Source organism: Melospiza georgiana, chromosome 19 (genome assembly GCF_028018845.1).
Source record: "Melospiza georgiana isolate bMelGeo1 chromosome 19, bMelGeo1.pri, whole genome shotgun sequence".
NCBI classification, from domain to species: domain Eukaryota; kingdom Metazoa; phylum Chordata; class Aves; order Passeriformes; family Passerellidae; genus Melospiza; species Melospiza georgiana.
Window position 1 is genome coordinate 8,626,178 of NC_080448.1, and position 14,618 is coordinate 8,640,795.

Genomic DNA, 14,618 nt, shown 5'->3' on the forward strand with positions numbered 1-14,618 from the left:
TGACTCTTCCTACTGCTCCCCAGATAATGAGGCTGAAGCACAAGGAGAGCCAGCTCTGCCACAGGCCTGGTGCCAAGCGCTTTGTGAAGTGCTCCTTGCCTGTTCTGAGGAGAGTTACACAAGGTTAGGCTTTATTCATAAGTGCCTGATGGATCCTGTGTGTGCAGCAGCTCCTACCAGCAGAGCAATGTTTGTGGGAAATGTTAGCAAGAGTGTCTAAGAGAGATAAAGCCTTTGAGCTGCAGATGAAGCTACCAGGCCTCATTTCCAGCTTGTCAGAGCAAGTCCTCCTTGAAGTCAGCGGGCTGGAATGAAGAGAATCTGGCATTTGTGCTGGATGTATGGCTCAGGCAGGCGGGGCGGAGCTGCCTTTAATCAGACTTTCCACAGAGCAGCGGCAGAGGGAGTGGCCGGGGCACTCAGTGATGGGCGTTATCGCTGCCCATCCACAAATTCCTCCCCTCCGACTTCGGATTTCAGGCCTGACCTCCTTTCCTGCTTCCACCAGCCCTAGAGCTGGAGGGGAAGGGTCACACAGGACTGGAATCTGAGAGCCCTTCACATTCTCAGGATTGCTGGGCTGTGTGAGAGGCAGCACGCACTTGTCTGGTGAGCGGACAAATTCCACAACAGCTGATGGCTCCCAGGAGTGGCTGCATGCAGGTACCTGCAGGGCTGAACCCCCCTATTCCAAAATCCACTTCTCCAAGTGCTAACCCACTCCAGCTCACAGCTGATTGTGAAGCCTCTTCACCCACAGTGCATCAAAAAGGAGCAAAATTTCAAAACATTTTAATCCAGCTGCCTACGACAGCATCAAGAATTCCAGTGCAAACCACTTTGGGTTATTTTCTACCCTCACAACGAGCCTACAGTCCACGACATCACACAGAGCTCCAATTCCATCTAGAAATAGCCTCCTGAAGTCTCTGTTGCAGGATGACATTCTTAAATTTTGTTTCCTTGTGTGCCACTGCTGGTGGTGACAGCAACAAATTGCAGGAACCTGCACGAATGCCCGGGGTGGGCACAGAGCCACATCCAACCTCTGGCATGGAAGGTTTTGGCAGCAGAATTAATTCCCTGTCCTCTCCCCTGTGTCTCTCATGGCATGCTCAGATACCACAACAGAGTGACCTTGTTCTGCTACCCACCACAAATGCCTTGTCAGAGTCTCACAGGGCTCTCAAAGGTTCCTTGGATCTTTACACCCAGTGAAAAGCAGGGCAAAAGGGGGGATCTGTGCATCCTCACCTGGGTAAGGTATTGCCCATCCTCACCCTCGGTGCACTGGCTCTCCCAAACTCCATCCATGGAAAAAACAATGCTCTGGGAAGGGAAGGGAGCAAAATATTCCAGACAGCAGTGCCCAACTGGATCCCTGTGCCTTGGGCTCCTCTCCCTGTGTGACCGTGTTCACAGGGGTCTGAGGATGAGGGAAGAGATGAGGATCTGACTCCATGTTTCAGAAGGCTGATTTATTATTTTGTGATATATATTACATTAAAACTACACTAAAATAATAGAAGAAAGGATTTCTTCAGAAGGTTAGCTAAGGATAGGAATGACAGCAAAGGTTTGTGGCTCAGGTTCTCTGTCTGAGCCAGCTGACTGTGATTGGCCATTAATTAGAAACAACCACATGGGCTAATCCCAGATGCACCTGTTGCATTCCACAGCAGCAGATAATCAATGTTTACATTTGTTCCTGAGGCCTCCCAGCTTCTCAGGAGGAAAAATCCTAATGAAAGGATTTTTCATAAAGGATGTCTGTGACATCCCTGTTTTGGATGCCAGCCACTCTAAGGATGCTTTGGCAAGAGGCACAACAGACAGCAGCTTTTCCTGGCTCTGTGTCCAAGTGTGTGCAGCCTGGAAGGATTTATCAGTGCCTCTCTGATCTGAATGCATATTACAGGGCACCAGCAGTGCAGGACTCAGGGGCAGGTGCTCCTGCACTGCTCAGGAGCTGGGGCTGTGGGAGCTTGGGAATGCTCATTATGAGCAGTGGAGTGGAGATTGCCTGTTCTGTTTGTAAACCTTGATAAAGCCAACATTTAGAAAGCAACTAATTACCATTTATGTCCCAAACAGCTGGCCTAGCTCCACATCCACATGCTGGGAGGTTTTGGTGCCAATCAGCCCACACATCAGAGCACAAAAGTGCCCCAGTGTGACTGCAGAACCTTCTAGCAAACAAACTAAACTTCTCACTAGCACTGACTTCAAGGATCCAAACACAGCAGTGTAAGAATAGAACAGCCACCCAAGCCATCATTCCCACATCATTACACTACAGACACTTGTCCAAGGTGAAAAGGGCACAGAAAATGTCCTCTGAGGTGCCACAGGGCAGTCCCAGGCTGCTGGCAGCTGATGTTACTGTGACACAGCCTCTGTCCCAGCTGTACCTGTCCTGACCCTCTCCCCCTCTGGATGGGACTAAGATCCATTCAGCTCTGAGCAGACACTTCAGGGAATTAAACAAACAGAAAATGTTGGTTTTGTCATCACAGCTCTCCCAGCTTTGTTTCAAAGGGTTAATCAAAGGGTCAGATGGATGCAAGGACAAGGCAGGGAGTGGAGAACTACAGTGAAACCAATTAAAATTGGTTCAGTGAAAGGTGGAACAAGATGATCTTTAAGTCACTTCCAACCCAGCCCATTCTATGATTCTAAACAGAACTGATATCAAGATAAGCTTATCTTAGATACAAAAGAAAGGGCATTTCATGGAAGTGACATGGATGAAGCTCCAAGACTCCCTGGCTGCTTGCACATCCCCTCCCCTGTGCACACCCTCATGCCTTGAGCACTGGAATCCTGGAGAAGTGACACAAGGACAGAATCACCCCCAGCAGCCCCGGGGACAAGCCCAGGAATGTCACCAGGGGTGCAGCCTGTCAGGAGCAGGGAGCAGCACCATAAATCACCTAACCTGACACATGGGGATCCTGTCCCAGCATTGCTCTGCTACTCCCAAAAATTGCAAAACTGACACTTTTTGGCCTTAGGAATGAGGGCTGATGCTGGTGGGGTTTGGTTGCCAGCACAAGGAAAGGAGCAGCTGACTGCACACACTCATCACTGAGCCATTTATTGACCCAAATGAACCTCCCCATCCCCTATCAATCCAGAAATGTCAATCCAGCCCACACTAAACACTGATTGATTTTCTACTCTAACGAGCACCATGTCACATTTGTGTTAACTACTCATCAGTTCAGATAAGTGGTTTGCAATTAAGATAATTTGAGACCAGTACAAGTGTGGCCTGAAAAGGAGTTCAGCACAGAGAAATTCACTGCTCAGAACAGACAGCCAGGTACCAAGCTGACAGCTACAGCAAAATTTACCTTTCCAAACAAAAAAATTTTGTCACAACCTATTTTTTTCCTAGGAAGGCAATAACTGGCTCGTACAAAGATTTCTTCCCAGATGTGAACACTCACCCTGCAGCAACACTGATTTCTGCTTTCCTTCCTCTCAGGTGACACCACAATCCTTTCCCAGGTGCTCCCTTATTCTGATGGCAGGCAGGCAGCATTCCAGCAAAGCTGCACTCAGGGACAAACAGCCAACTTGACTGAAGCCTCCAGAGAAAAATAAACAGTTACAGGAGAGCAGCTCTGAGTTCCATGGCCCTGAGCCTGGACATAGCTCACATTCTCATCCTACACAGAGCCACTCTGTGGAATTTTCCTCCCAGTGCAAGTAATTTGGACACCAGCAGCTGCCAGTTCAACACATTCAGGTTACAGTTGGAACTCCCCTGTCCCCACCTAGATCCGGAAGCTTCAGAGCAGACACTTGGCAACCACCCAGGTTTCAGTTTGAAGAGACACAGAGATCAAACAGCCTCCTGCACAACGCAAGGGGTTTTTTTGCATAGAGAACACCACATCTCTTGCAACATTTCCTCTTCACATGGAGCCCTCATGATCAGTGTGCCAGAGCAGCAGGGAAGTCCTCAGTCCCTCCCAGCACTCACTACCTGCCAGACTGCCAGCACCAGCCATGCCCTGCTTTTCTCTCCAGGAAGTGCAGCTCATCTCTCTTTTTACTCTCCTTTCCTTTCTGCTTCTTCCTTGTATCAAGCCACAAATACCTCAAATCAGATTAGTTTATATTTTAATCAAATAATGTCTGAAAGCTTTACCCTAATATGTAAATGGCTCATAACCATCAGGCCTTGTATTCTTTAATTATATCAGGCAAAGAAAAAGACATTCTGCTTCTTCATTATGTTGTTTTTCTTAAAAGTTCTAAGAGACTTAAACACACCTGGTTTGGAAATACCTTTTGCATAAATTATCCCAAATTCCTCCTAGCTGTCTCAAATCCCTGCAAAAGCAGCCATGAGAGTGCTGTTTCTTCTGTGGGTTTAGGGGACACCTCTTTGGTGATCTTAAAGGACAATATTTTAAGGTATTGAACTGTCAGGCAGCACTACAGCTCACCTGTACTATTTTTACAATCAAGACTCAAACAATTTACAGACCTGTTTTCTGCTGGAAACCAAATTTTAAAGTGCTGAAACTAAGCTGCAACTGAAGCAATACAAGAGCCAGGACAATGGGCATTTGTCCCCAAGTTATTCCATGAAGCTGAGCTTTAACTTCCTTCAGCTGAAGAGTCTGAGAGTCCCCTTCTTCAGGAGGATGTGGAGGCCAACAGAGCAAAATGAGATTGATCAGAACTCTGATATGGGCTCATTTTGGCCTCACTATCTTTTCTGCCTCCCACACATCTTTATCTCCATCTAACTTTTCAAGCCTCCAGTTTTTGGCCTCTACTTTCCTTGCTGACCTCCCACTCCTTTTCAGTTTCTGCTTTTTCTATTGGTCTCCCACCCTCTCTCAGCCTCCACTTTTCCTTCTGGGTTTTCAGCCTCTGGTTTTCTCTCAGACCAGCACAGAATATTCAAACCCCCTCAAGGTTATGAATTTGTAAATTCTCTTTCCAAACAACCAAGTTCCACCTTGACATGTCCATCCACACTTTTTCTACGCTCTAGCTGACCAGAAATAATCCATGTCCATCCTGACACCTTGCAGTCAGAGCTTGGGTTTATGTCCAAGGAAACCTGGTGGTTCTCTCAGTAATTCCAAGCCTGCTAGGATTATCACAGCACTGTACAGTTGTTTTAATGGATTTATAAAGTAAAACATGAGAATTTCTGGGATGGTAAAAGCTGATGTTCTAAGCTTTGCTGATAGCTCCATAAATTGCTGTTCCCAGGTCTTACCCATCAGATTCCTGGACAGATGATCAGCAAAATTAAATATAATCTGCATTCCCACAGAGTGCTATGGTTGGGCACACACAAAAACACACTCTGTACTTTTCTGCAGAACTTGCTTTTGATCCTCTCCCTCACTTATAAGAGCAAACAAATCCATGCACAAATAAAATGAGGATTTTGCAAGTCACATATTTTGTATTTACCTTCATTATGAGACAAAGGTTTTCCTTTCTGTTTTCCAACAAAATTGTGTCCAAAAAAACTTGTAATTTTGGGAAAAATAAAAAATAAACTTTTTGAATACAGTATTTAAAATGAAGCACTTGGTTTACTTGAGAAATGTGATGGGTGCTCTGCTGGTTGTTTATTCAGAACCCCAAAACCAAAGTCAAACCCTGACTGTTGTTAAAACCTTTTCAGGTGTAATGGGTGGGGAGGGAAGTTTCCTGTAACATCTGTGAGAAATCCCATGCTAACACAGAGCAGCAGATCATGAGTCAGGAAAAGGCAGAAAAGCTCTCAACTGAACCCCAGTGTTCACTCAAAGGAGGCAAAAGAACCATCTGCTTTTCTGTCTGAGTTCCAGTTCTGTCAGAGAGAGAATTCCTGCCTTCCTGGTGCAAAGGTGTGGCTTTCCCTCCCAAGAAGAACAAGAGGCAATTTCAAACAGACTCCAGAAGTCCTAAGAGTGAAGGACAACCTGTTATTTAAAATAACAAGGTGTGTGGACACAGAACAAGGCTTCCTGGTCTCTAATTTGGAGATTCAATAAAACTCTAGAGAAGCCCAACACTAATTTGTGCAGTAATCTTCCCACCACACCATTGGACTCACCAGCTTTTACTGCAGATCAAAACCTGAGCTGCAGCAGCAGCATTTGTAATGCAGTGCTGTGTGATGTTGCAAACATGCACCAGGTTTTGTTTTTTCCAAAATGTTGGTTATAGTGTGCAGCCTTGTAAAGGACAGAACTGCATATTTTAGTTATTAAACTTCACAAACAAGTCTGGCTGTTGAAAGTCATTTCCCTGAGTAAACAATGACTCAGTGTGGGCTGTATAATGTACAAGTTATTAGTTACTGTTAGTGAGTTTAAAAAAACTCAACTCTATACAAAGGCCTGCTTCAGAATGGAAAATAGTTTTCCTCCTACTTCCATAGTCCCAGTTATATTGTTTCAGTGGAATTTAATTTTCTAAAAAGCTAAACAGATCACTATCTCTTCATTATATAATTGGACATTGACTTAACTGGACCCTTCAGCCATGAACAATACGTGCAGTGTGAAAGCTGAGTTTACCTTTTTTTCTGTTCTCAGTTTGTCATTATAATGCTGAAATCAAGCTGATTCTTTCCTGGATAGGAATAGCCCATCTAGCCCAGGCATCAGGTGACAATGAAAACAGACATAAAGACAGCCATAAAATATTGAGGATATGGTAATGAAGAAAAATGCAATTGCAAGCTCAATAAAATCCTCTGACAAACACTGCTCCCTAGTTGAATTACAGCTCCTTCCATAATCCCCCTCTTCATTAGCAAAATGGCCAAACACACCTGGTGATTGTCAGCTGGCAGAAGGCACCAGGACCACTCTGCCTAATGAAACTCAGCTGCTGAGGCACCAAGGAGGTTTTCCTGCAGCCTCCAAGCCCCTGCAAAGGCTGCTTTCCTGTTCCAGTGTGCCCTGTCCCAGGGTAGGAGCACATCCCTGTGTTAGCTTTTGGAAGGGGGAAATCTCTGGTCAGACTAAAAGGAAATACAGAGTGAGATCACAGAAAATCCTGAGCTGGAGGAACCCACAAGGATCATCTATTCCAACTCCTGGCCCTGCACAGAGACCCAAACAATCCCACCCTGAGCATCCTTGGGAGTGCTGTCCAAACCCTCCTGGAGCTCTGGCAGCCTCGGGGCTGTGCCCATTCCCTGGGGAGCCTGGGCAGTGCCCAGCACCCTCTGGGGAAGAACTTTTCCTAAAATCCAACCCAAACCTGCCCTGGCAGAGCTCCAGCTGTTCCCTCCTCCTGGCAGAGGTTGGTGCTGCCCCTCACGAGGAAGCTGCAGCCCCCAGTGAGGTCTGACCTCACTCGCCTCTTCTCCAGGCTGAACAAACCAAGTGACCTCAGCTGTTCTTTACAGGACTTCCCCTCCAGACCTTTCATCATCTTTACAGCAAAGTCTGTGGTGAAATTTTACTAGAAAAGTGCCTTCAAAAGAAATCACCAAAATAAATGTCAAGGCACAACAGCTCTAGCTTGCAGAGCCCAGCCTGCAGGCTGAGTGCCATCACAGCTGTGTCACAGAGCACTTTTTAGTCATTCATGGACTCTCCATTTCCTGGCAAATATCACAACACATTTTGACACGACATTCTTCAGCACCAACAATGACACTGCCCATTCAGTGACAGAGCTTTCAGTGGCTGCAGCCTGCTGTACCTCCCATCCCTGGGACTCCACTGCCCACGGGGCAAACACTCCAAAGGTGCTGCCAAAATGGCAAATTCTACATCCAGTTACTATCAGCTGCTGAACAGAATCACAGGAAGGGTGGTGGCCAGGCTGGCCCAAGGTCACTGTGCTGGTTAAAGGGCTGAGAGTGTCCCAGGAAAGCTGGACATTGGCACCCGACCAAATGCTTTCCTAAAGAAAAAAGCTGCCAGGGAGAGCTATCCATGCATGCATGAATGCCACAGGGTTTTAAATACTAACCTTTACTGCCTTCAGTACAGGAATTTAATACAGAACAGACTACACTGGAGATATATAGCAACAGAAAAGGTACTGGCCCTGCTGCTCCTTGCTGTATTTAAATGTTAAAATATTTAAATAAGGCAGGGCAGGGCTGTAAGGAACACTTCCACCCCCACAGAACATGACTCAGTTACAACAAATTACTTGAGATTTGTCCACTCCAAACTTCTGCCATAATAAGCTTTGTTAGCCTTTCACATTGACTTGTGCTGCCTGCTTACATCTTTATTAATGTTTTCTGGAAAGAGCTGGCCACCCACCCCACTAATACATCAACAAGAAATATGCAGAGGAGGGCACAAAACACAAAGCAGGATATTTTCCAGCAGAGAGATCCCTGAATCCAGGCACAGAGAGGCACAGCACAAGTGGCTCCCTCCAGGCAGAAAAAGAACTGTGCTACAATCTCAGAGGAAGACAAGGCATGCAAACCTCACCCACCAGAGCTGACAGCAAGGCTGGATGGATGGTTTCTGGAGAAGCCAGGGATAGCAATCCTAGGCAGAGCCAACCACATCACTCAGGAGCTGGTTGCACAGCAGCAAAGCAGTGTTTAACACAGGAAAAGCCCTGACAGCAGACACACACATGCCATAATTGCAATCACTTCATGCCAGCACAAAGGGCACACCTGAGCCCAGCCCTCCCTGCCTCTGTGCAGATGTTGCTGTGCTCACACTGAGATCTGGGCTGGGGAACTGCTCCTCACAAATCCCCTCTTTGTTTTTTGGCTGCTCAGTTTTGATTTGGATCAGCTCTCAGCAGTTAACCACCTCTGGCTGCCACTGCCAGAGGTAACCCAAAGCACAACACAGATGGTTTTCCCCAGCACACAAATCAGCCTTTCTGAATGGCTCTTCAGCCTGTGTGAAAGCACAAGTGATTGAGTTACACCTCTCACAAATGGCTGTGGCACACACCAGCCCTGGGGAAATCTCTGCTTTGAGTTCTCTCCACTCATTTTCTGCAGCACCTGTAACACTCCAGCTTCTCCCAAACACACTCCTGTCCTCCAGAAGGCACAGCTGGTTATCTGAGAACAGTGCTCACTCATCAGCCCTTTGAACTGGGGGGCAAAGTGCTGCAGCCAGTGCTCCTCAATATTTTCCATGCTGGAAGCATTCACAGCTGCCAGGAAAGGGCCAGGGGAAGGGGCACTGGGAGCTGGGTTTAGGCACTGCCCTGGGACTGTGGCAGCTGCTGCAGTTTGTTTTTCCTGCATTTGGAGCAGACTGTTCCTTTGGACAGGGGGAGAGGAATTTGTCCTGTTCCTAGAAAGCATGTGGTTCCTAATGCAGTAATGAGCAACATGACACTACAAACAGAAAAATCCCAAATATCTGAACAAGACTAAGACTCTCTTAGCTTTGCATAAAGGCATCCATAGAGTTTGAGCTTATTCATAAAAAGAAACACTATATTTAATGTTATAAAGCATTCTTAGCCCCCAGTTTTTTACTGGCCTTCCTCCAGTGGGGTTAGATCAAATAAAAAAAAAATTAAAATGGCTTGGCTCATTTTGTCAGGATCTATGCAAGTTCTCTTACAGTTGTTATAAATCCTGAAGATGTACTGTAAATCACAAGTTTCTTCACTATTAATTATGCAGGAGAGAACAGAAATTACACACTGCATACTGACTCACGTGGGATCTCTCAGTCTTTAGTGTGTTATGATTCACACTTTTTTTTTTTTTCTCTTTAAAAATAAATCTATCCTTTATACCATGATAAATTAGAACATGTGTTCAGTGTAGCACTCCATTGGTCCCTGCCAGGCAGAACACAAAATTCATATTTACACAGCCCCTCCCTAGAACACAGGATTATATCCACTATCAAAACTAAAACCCCTGAAGTGTTATGACAGTGGTTGCCATATCAGGGCCTACTGTGAAAATTAAGAACTCATCAGTCCCATAAGCCTTAGGCAGTTTCTAAAAGTTTTGAAAAGGTGCTGACAACTGGCAATTGTCTATTGCTCCAAAAGGGGATGAAAGAAAAATGCCTTTCTTTCCAAGCACTCTAAGATGTGGTTCTGTTTTCATAGCTTGTCCCACCAACCAAGCAAATTTTCTCATTTGTCACTTTTAAAAACTAAGCAGCTGCCATCCACAAGTAGTTCTGGAGGAGCCTTCCCCCCCCAGCAACTGTCAGAGAGAGATTAAATACCAGAATAATCTCTGTATTGTATCTCAGAAGCACATTTCCTCTGCAATCCTCCCAACGACAAGAATGCAGCTCAAGCCAGCTTACTTGAAAAATTCAAGTTACTAGAATGAGTTGCTCATTCAGGCAGAGTCAGATTCCTCCCATGAGTCACTGTCACTTAAAACAATTAACTCCAGGTACATTAGAACTGGGGAAAACCGGCATGGAAAGCAGCACTAGAGATGGGGACCCTGAGCCTCAGTGGGGACGCAGACCTGTGGTCTAAACTGAGAAGTTAAGGAGTTTGACCATCTCCACCTGTGACAGAGGGCTAAACAGAGAGGGCACTTCTCCATTAAGTGCTTTGAGGCACCTGTGCAAGCACTGGCAAAGAAGGAAGAATTCCTTCAATGCGAACAGTCAGCGCTGTGCCCAGCAGGGTGGATCACACCCAGGAGCTGTAACGCAAGTTCGGGATGTACGGGAAGCCTGTCTTGACAAGGGCAAGCCGAGCCGCCCGGAGCCCCGGCCGTGTCACGGCCACGTCTGAGCCCCGCCCTGCCCTGCCCGGCCCCGGCTCCGCTGGGGCTCGGCCCGTGCCGGGCAGGGATGCGCGCACGGAAGCGTTACCGGAGTGCACCGGGACCCAGGCGGCGAGAGACTGCTGCGGGCAGCCGGAGCCGCGCCGTGCCGCCAGCGGGATGCCGGCTGCTCTACCCCGGTCATTTGCTCCTTCCGCGCAGAACGCCCCGAGTTTCCGGGAAGGTTCGGCGGCTGCGGGGAACGGCCGAGCCGCGGCTGCCCCCGCGCCGCCCCGCGCGCCCCGCGGCCACCATGTGCCCGAGCGCCGGTACCGCCGGTACCGCCGGGCGGGACGGACACACCGCGCACACCGACAGACGGACAGAGCGCCCGCTCGGCCCCCCCGGCCCCGCTCACCTGCGCTCGGTGGTGCCCCGGGACGCGCGGCTCGGGGCCCTGCGGCGGCTCCGGGAGCGCCTCGGCGCCGACTGCCCGCGGGAGCCCGCGGCGCGCCGCTAGTGAGCATGTCCGAGCGCCGGGCATGCGGGCTGGGCTGGGGCCGCCGCTCCGCCCTCACCTGCACCGGCCCCGAGCTCCGCCGCCGCCCCGCCTCGCCCCCCGGGCCGCCCCGCCATCCTCACGGTGTCCGCGGCAGCAGCAGCAGCATCCTGCGGGGCAGCTTGTGCAGAGAGCTGTGTTAGCTCCGAGGGCAGACGCACCTGTCTGCTGCAGACGGACAGATAAACCTGGAACGCTGTCGGTAATTCTACCGGCTGTGAGAGACATCGGGAGTGCGTGTTCCTGGGAAGGACGCAGGTGGAGTTCATCGCACCCAGCTCGGGTAACCATCGGCTGTGAGCAGCGCATTGGTTCATCCCACACAGGTGTGAAATACCCCAGGCGGTCTCGTCAGGATCTACAGGAAATTCTACGCACTGAACTCCAACAGCCTGAACCACTCTGAGTTAAAGAGTAAAAAGCTCTGCTCTTGCCACTCCTGCAGCAAAGTATCTTAATGTTTCTCTAAAACCACCCCTATCTGGCCATTCATGTAACACCAACCCTAACTGACACACAAAGTAGCAAGTTATTATTTCATGGAATGTTAATAAGTGTTTAAAACTTTTTAGGAAGTTGAACGGATACCTTTTCTCTCTTTGATGTCTTCCCCAGGACCCCGGCACACGCTAAGGTTTAAAAGGAACATTCACCCCTAAGAACAACATTTCAGTCCTGCCAGTGTTCCCTAATAACACTACAAATGAGTCAGCAACACTCCTGCAAACCAAAGAACACCAGAATTGTCACAGTCTCCTCTCCCAGCAAGGCAGAGGGAGCTCTAGGTTTTTTCTGAAGTAAAATGACTCTACCTGCCGATTGTGTAACCACACAGTAAATGTCTCAGCTCATTTTCAGATTGAGTTTCAGATTAGTCACTAGAAAGACAATGCTAGGAAACAGCAGCAACGTGCACAGATGTGCACTTCAGTACAAGATGGCTCTGCCAGGGCTGAAGATCTGTTAAACAGGTTTTAAATAACTATGACAGAGTGAAATTCAGTTGCACTTAGGTACTTCCAAACATTTTAAGTTTTACATAGTTCCTTTTCTTTGACTCCTTTAATTAAAAATTATACAAATGCAGACAGAAAATATTCTGAAGCAAAACACGCGGAACAGCCATTAATTCCAAGAAAACTGAAATTATTTTTAGAGAAGTACCATCCTTCTCAACTGTTTGTGTCAAAGCAGAAAAGATCAGCTCATGGATTTCCATTTGCTTACATACAAACCCTGAAAACAAGCCAATAAAGTTAACAGAATATTCAGTTCCTTGAGATATTTATAAGTTTGTTAATATGTGCCTGTACCACTGAATTTTCCATATGTGAACCTTACTATAACATTCAGGGCATGAATCCCATGACAGCACAACCAACATAAGAGGAACAAAACAACTATTTCAAAGCTGTTCCCTTCCTCTGCTGTCTGAAAGTGCTCCCAGAATTCTGACAGAATTCATACAGCCAGGCCAAACACCAGCTTTGGTTCACTGCAGTATCTCTACAGAAAATAAATCTTAATGTTTTTCTGAACTCCCACTCACTTCACTGCTACTAATTCCATCCCAGAGAGGAAAAACTGTTCACAACACAGCTCCAGTCCCTCCAATGACCAAGCAGCCTTGCAAACCCTTCCATTCTTACCCTGGGGTTGCTCAGTTCAGATCTAGGTTGGTCATTGTGGAAGCAGCAGTACCAGAAGGGAACAGGGAACAATAAAAGCCAGGCTTACAGTGCCGCGCTGTGCCTTGCGCCCGACCACGCGGATGATTTCTCCTGTAGGGACACGTTCAACCTGCAGCTCCATTTTCCCAAGGAAAGTCAGTAAATCCCTCTATTCTTTATGGATGGTTCTGGTTTCAGTGTGCAGCAGCAGCAGCAGCCAACCTTGACTAAGTGCAGCCTTTGGTTCAGAGCCCTGTTGTGAGAGGAAAAGATGAACCTCTGTATTTATACCAAGTGTTAGGTGTGAGCTGAAACAATGAAGTTCAAGATTGGTTCCCACTCATTCCAACGTGCCACGACAGTTCCAAGAAGCCTAAATTTATGTTTGTGTTTATTGCCTCCAGCTTTGTTGCTGTTCCATTTCTGTCCCAGCAGGCTCAGAAAAGTCAGGTCGCTGCGGATGCTGTTCCAGAGGTGTTGGCACGAAACAATCCCATGGTGGACTTCAAAAATCTACCAAGAGATTTTGTGCAGAAAAAAATCCTTCATCTTTGCCTCCAAGAGCAAGCAATAAAAAACCCTGACTGCTCCCATGGTAAGTACAGGAAGTTCTGCAAACTGCTGCAGAATGGAATCATTATTAATTGAGTCCTTGAGTAGCTAACTAATCATGGCAAAGGAAATTAATTGGCACGTTACTGCATGAAAATTCCTACAAATAGGAGAAAAATAATCTGGTGAATGCTGGTTTAAGTCCAATTACAGAACTTTACAAAGATCATGCCATCCATTAATGGAGTGGCCAGACCTATCACTCTCCAAAAAAAAGATATCACATATCCTGCCTGTGACTGTGGGGGAAAAAAAAATCAGTTTAAATTTCAGGTATTTTAATATTTGCTCAGGAGATAATTCCTTCTATCTTCTTGGAAGAGCCAAACTTGAATTTTCAGCTCTGCTACAAACCAACTGGAGTTGATAATGCTTGCCAAGAGCATTAACAAGATTAATTAACAAGATTACCAAGCACTGGCCACTCCAGAGCAAATACAGGTAACACAGTTCTGTTCAGCAACTGCAAAGAAAAGTTCTGTGTTTTGTATCTGGAATTATTCTTATGCTTCCTTAGTTGCTATACACAAGATTGTTCCAGTCCAACAATTGTTTCCTTGAGCACTTACTTCCCAATACAGAGTTCTACTAAAAAATAAATAGATTTTATCACATTTTCAAACCCAACACTGTCACTTCCCCAAACAAACCCACCCTATTCTCAGTAATGAGGAGCAATACCCAGCCTGATTTACCTCCCCTTTCTATGGACAGAAACCACAATGATCAGAACACCAAAGCTGTGTTAGTGGAATGGCTCCTGTGATGCAGATACCAGAATTATGTGCAGAAAAGCCTTCTGAAAATGGGCTACAAGTGAGTGGTAAGAGAAAAAAAAAGGTAAAAAAAGCAGAAAGAAGCTGCAGGAAAAAATGTAAAAGAACACAGAGGAGCAGCGTGTGGTCTGTGATGAGCCTGAGCTGTAAAACCACAGTACAGTGCAATTAGAACTTGACAAGTGATGCTGAAGCATTCCCTACCAGAGCTGATGTCTGCACTTGAGCACTGCCAGTTTCAAAGCACAGTTAGCAGGGTAAAACATTTTCTATCCTATTTTTCATCCTTTTGTGTTGCCTACATTCATATTTTCTGTATTCTTCCTGCACCT

The 14,618-nt window shown here is 46.8% G+C and overlaps 1 protein-coding gene across 1 annotated transcript in view; it reads right to left on the minus strand.

Annotated features, from left to right (window-relative positions):
- Positions 1-11,125, minus strand: part of MYO1C (myosin IC) — a 49,742-nt gene extending 38,617 nt beyond the window's left edge. Inside the window, exon 1 of the mRNA XM_058037369.1 lies at positions 11,088-11,125. The gene's annotated coding sequence lies outside the window, so the exon portion shown is untranslated. The remainder of the gene's footprint in view (positions 1-11,087) is intronic.
- Between the last annotated feature and the right edge of the window lie 3,493 nt (positions 11,126-14,618).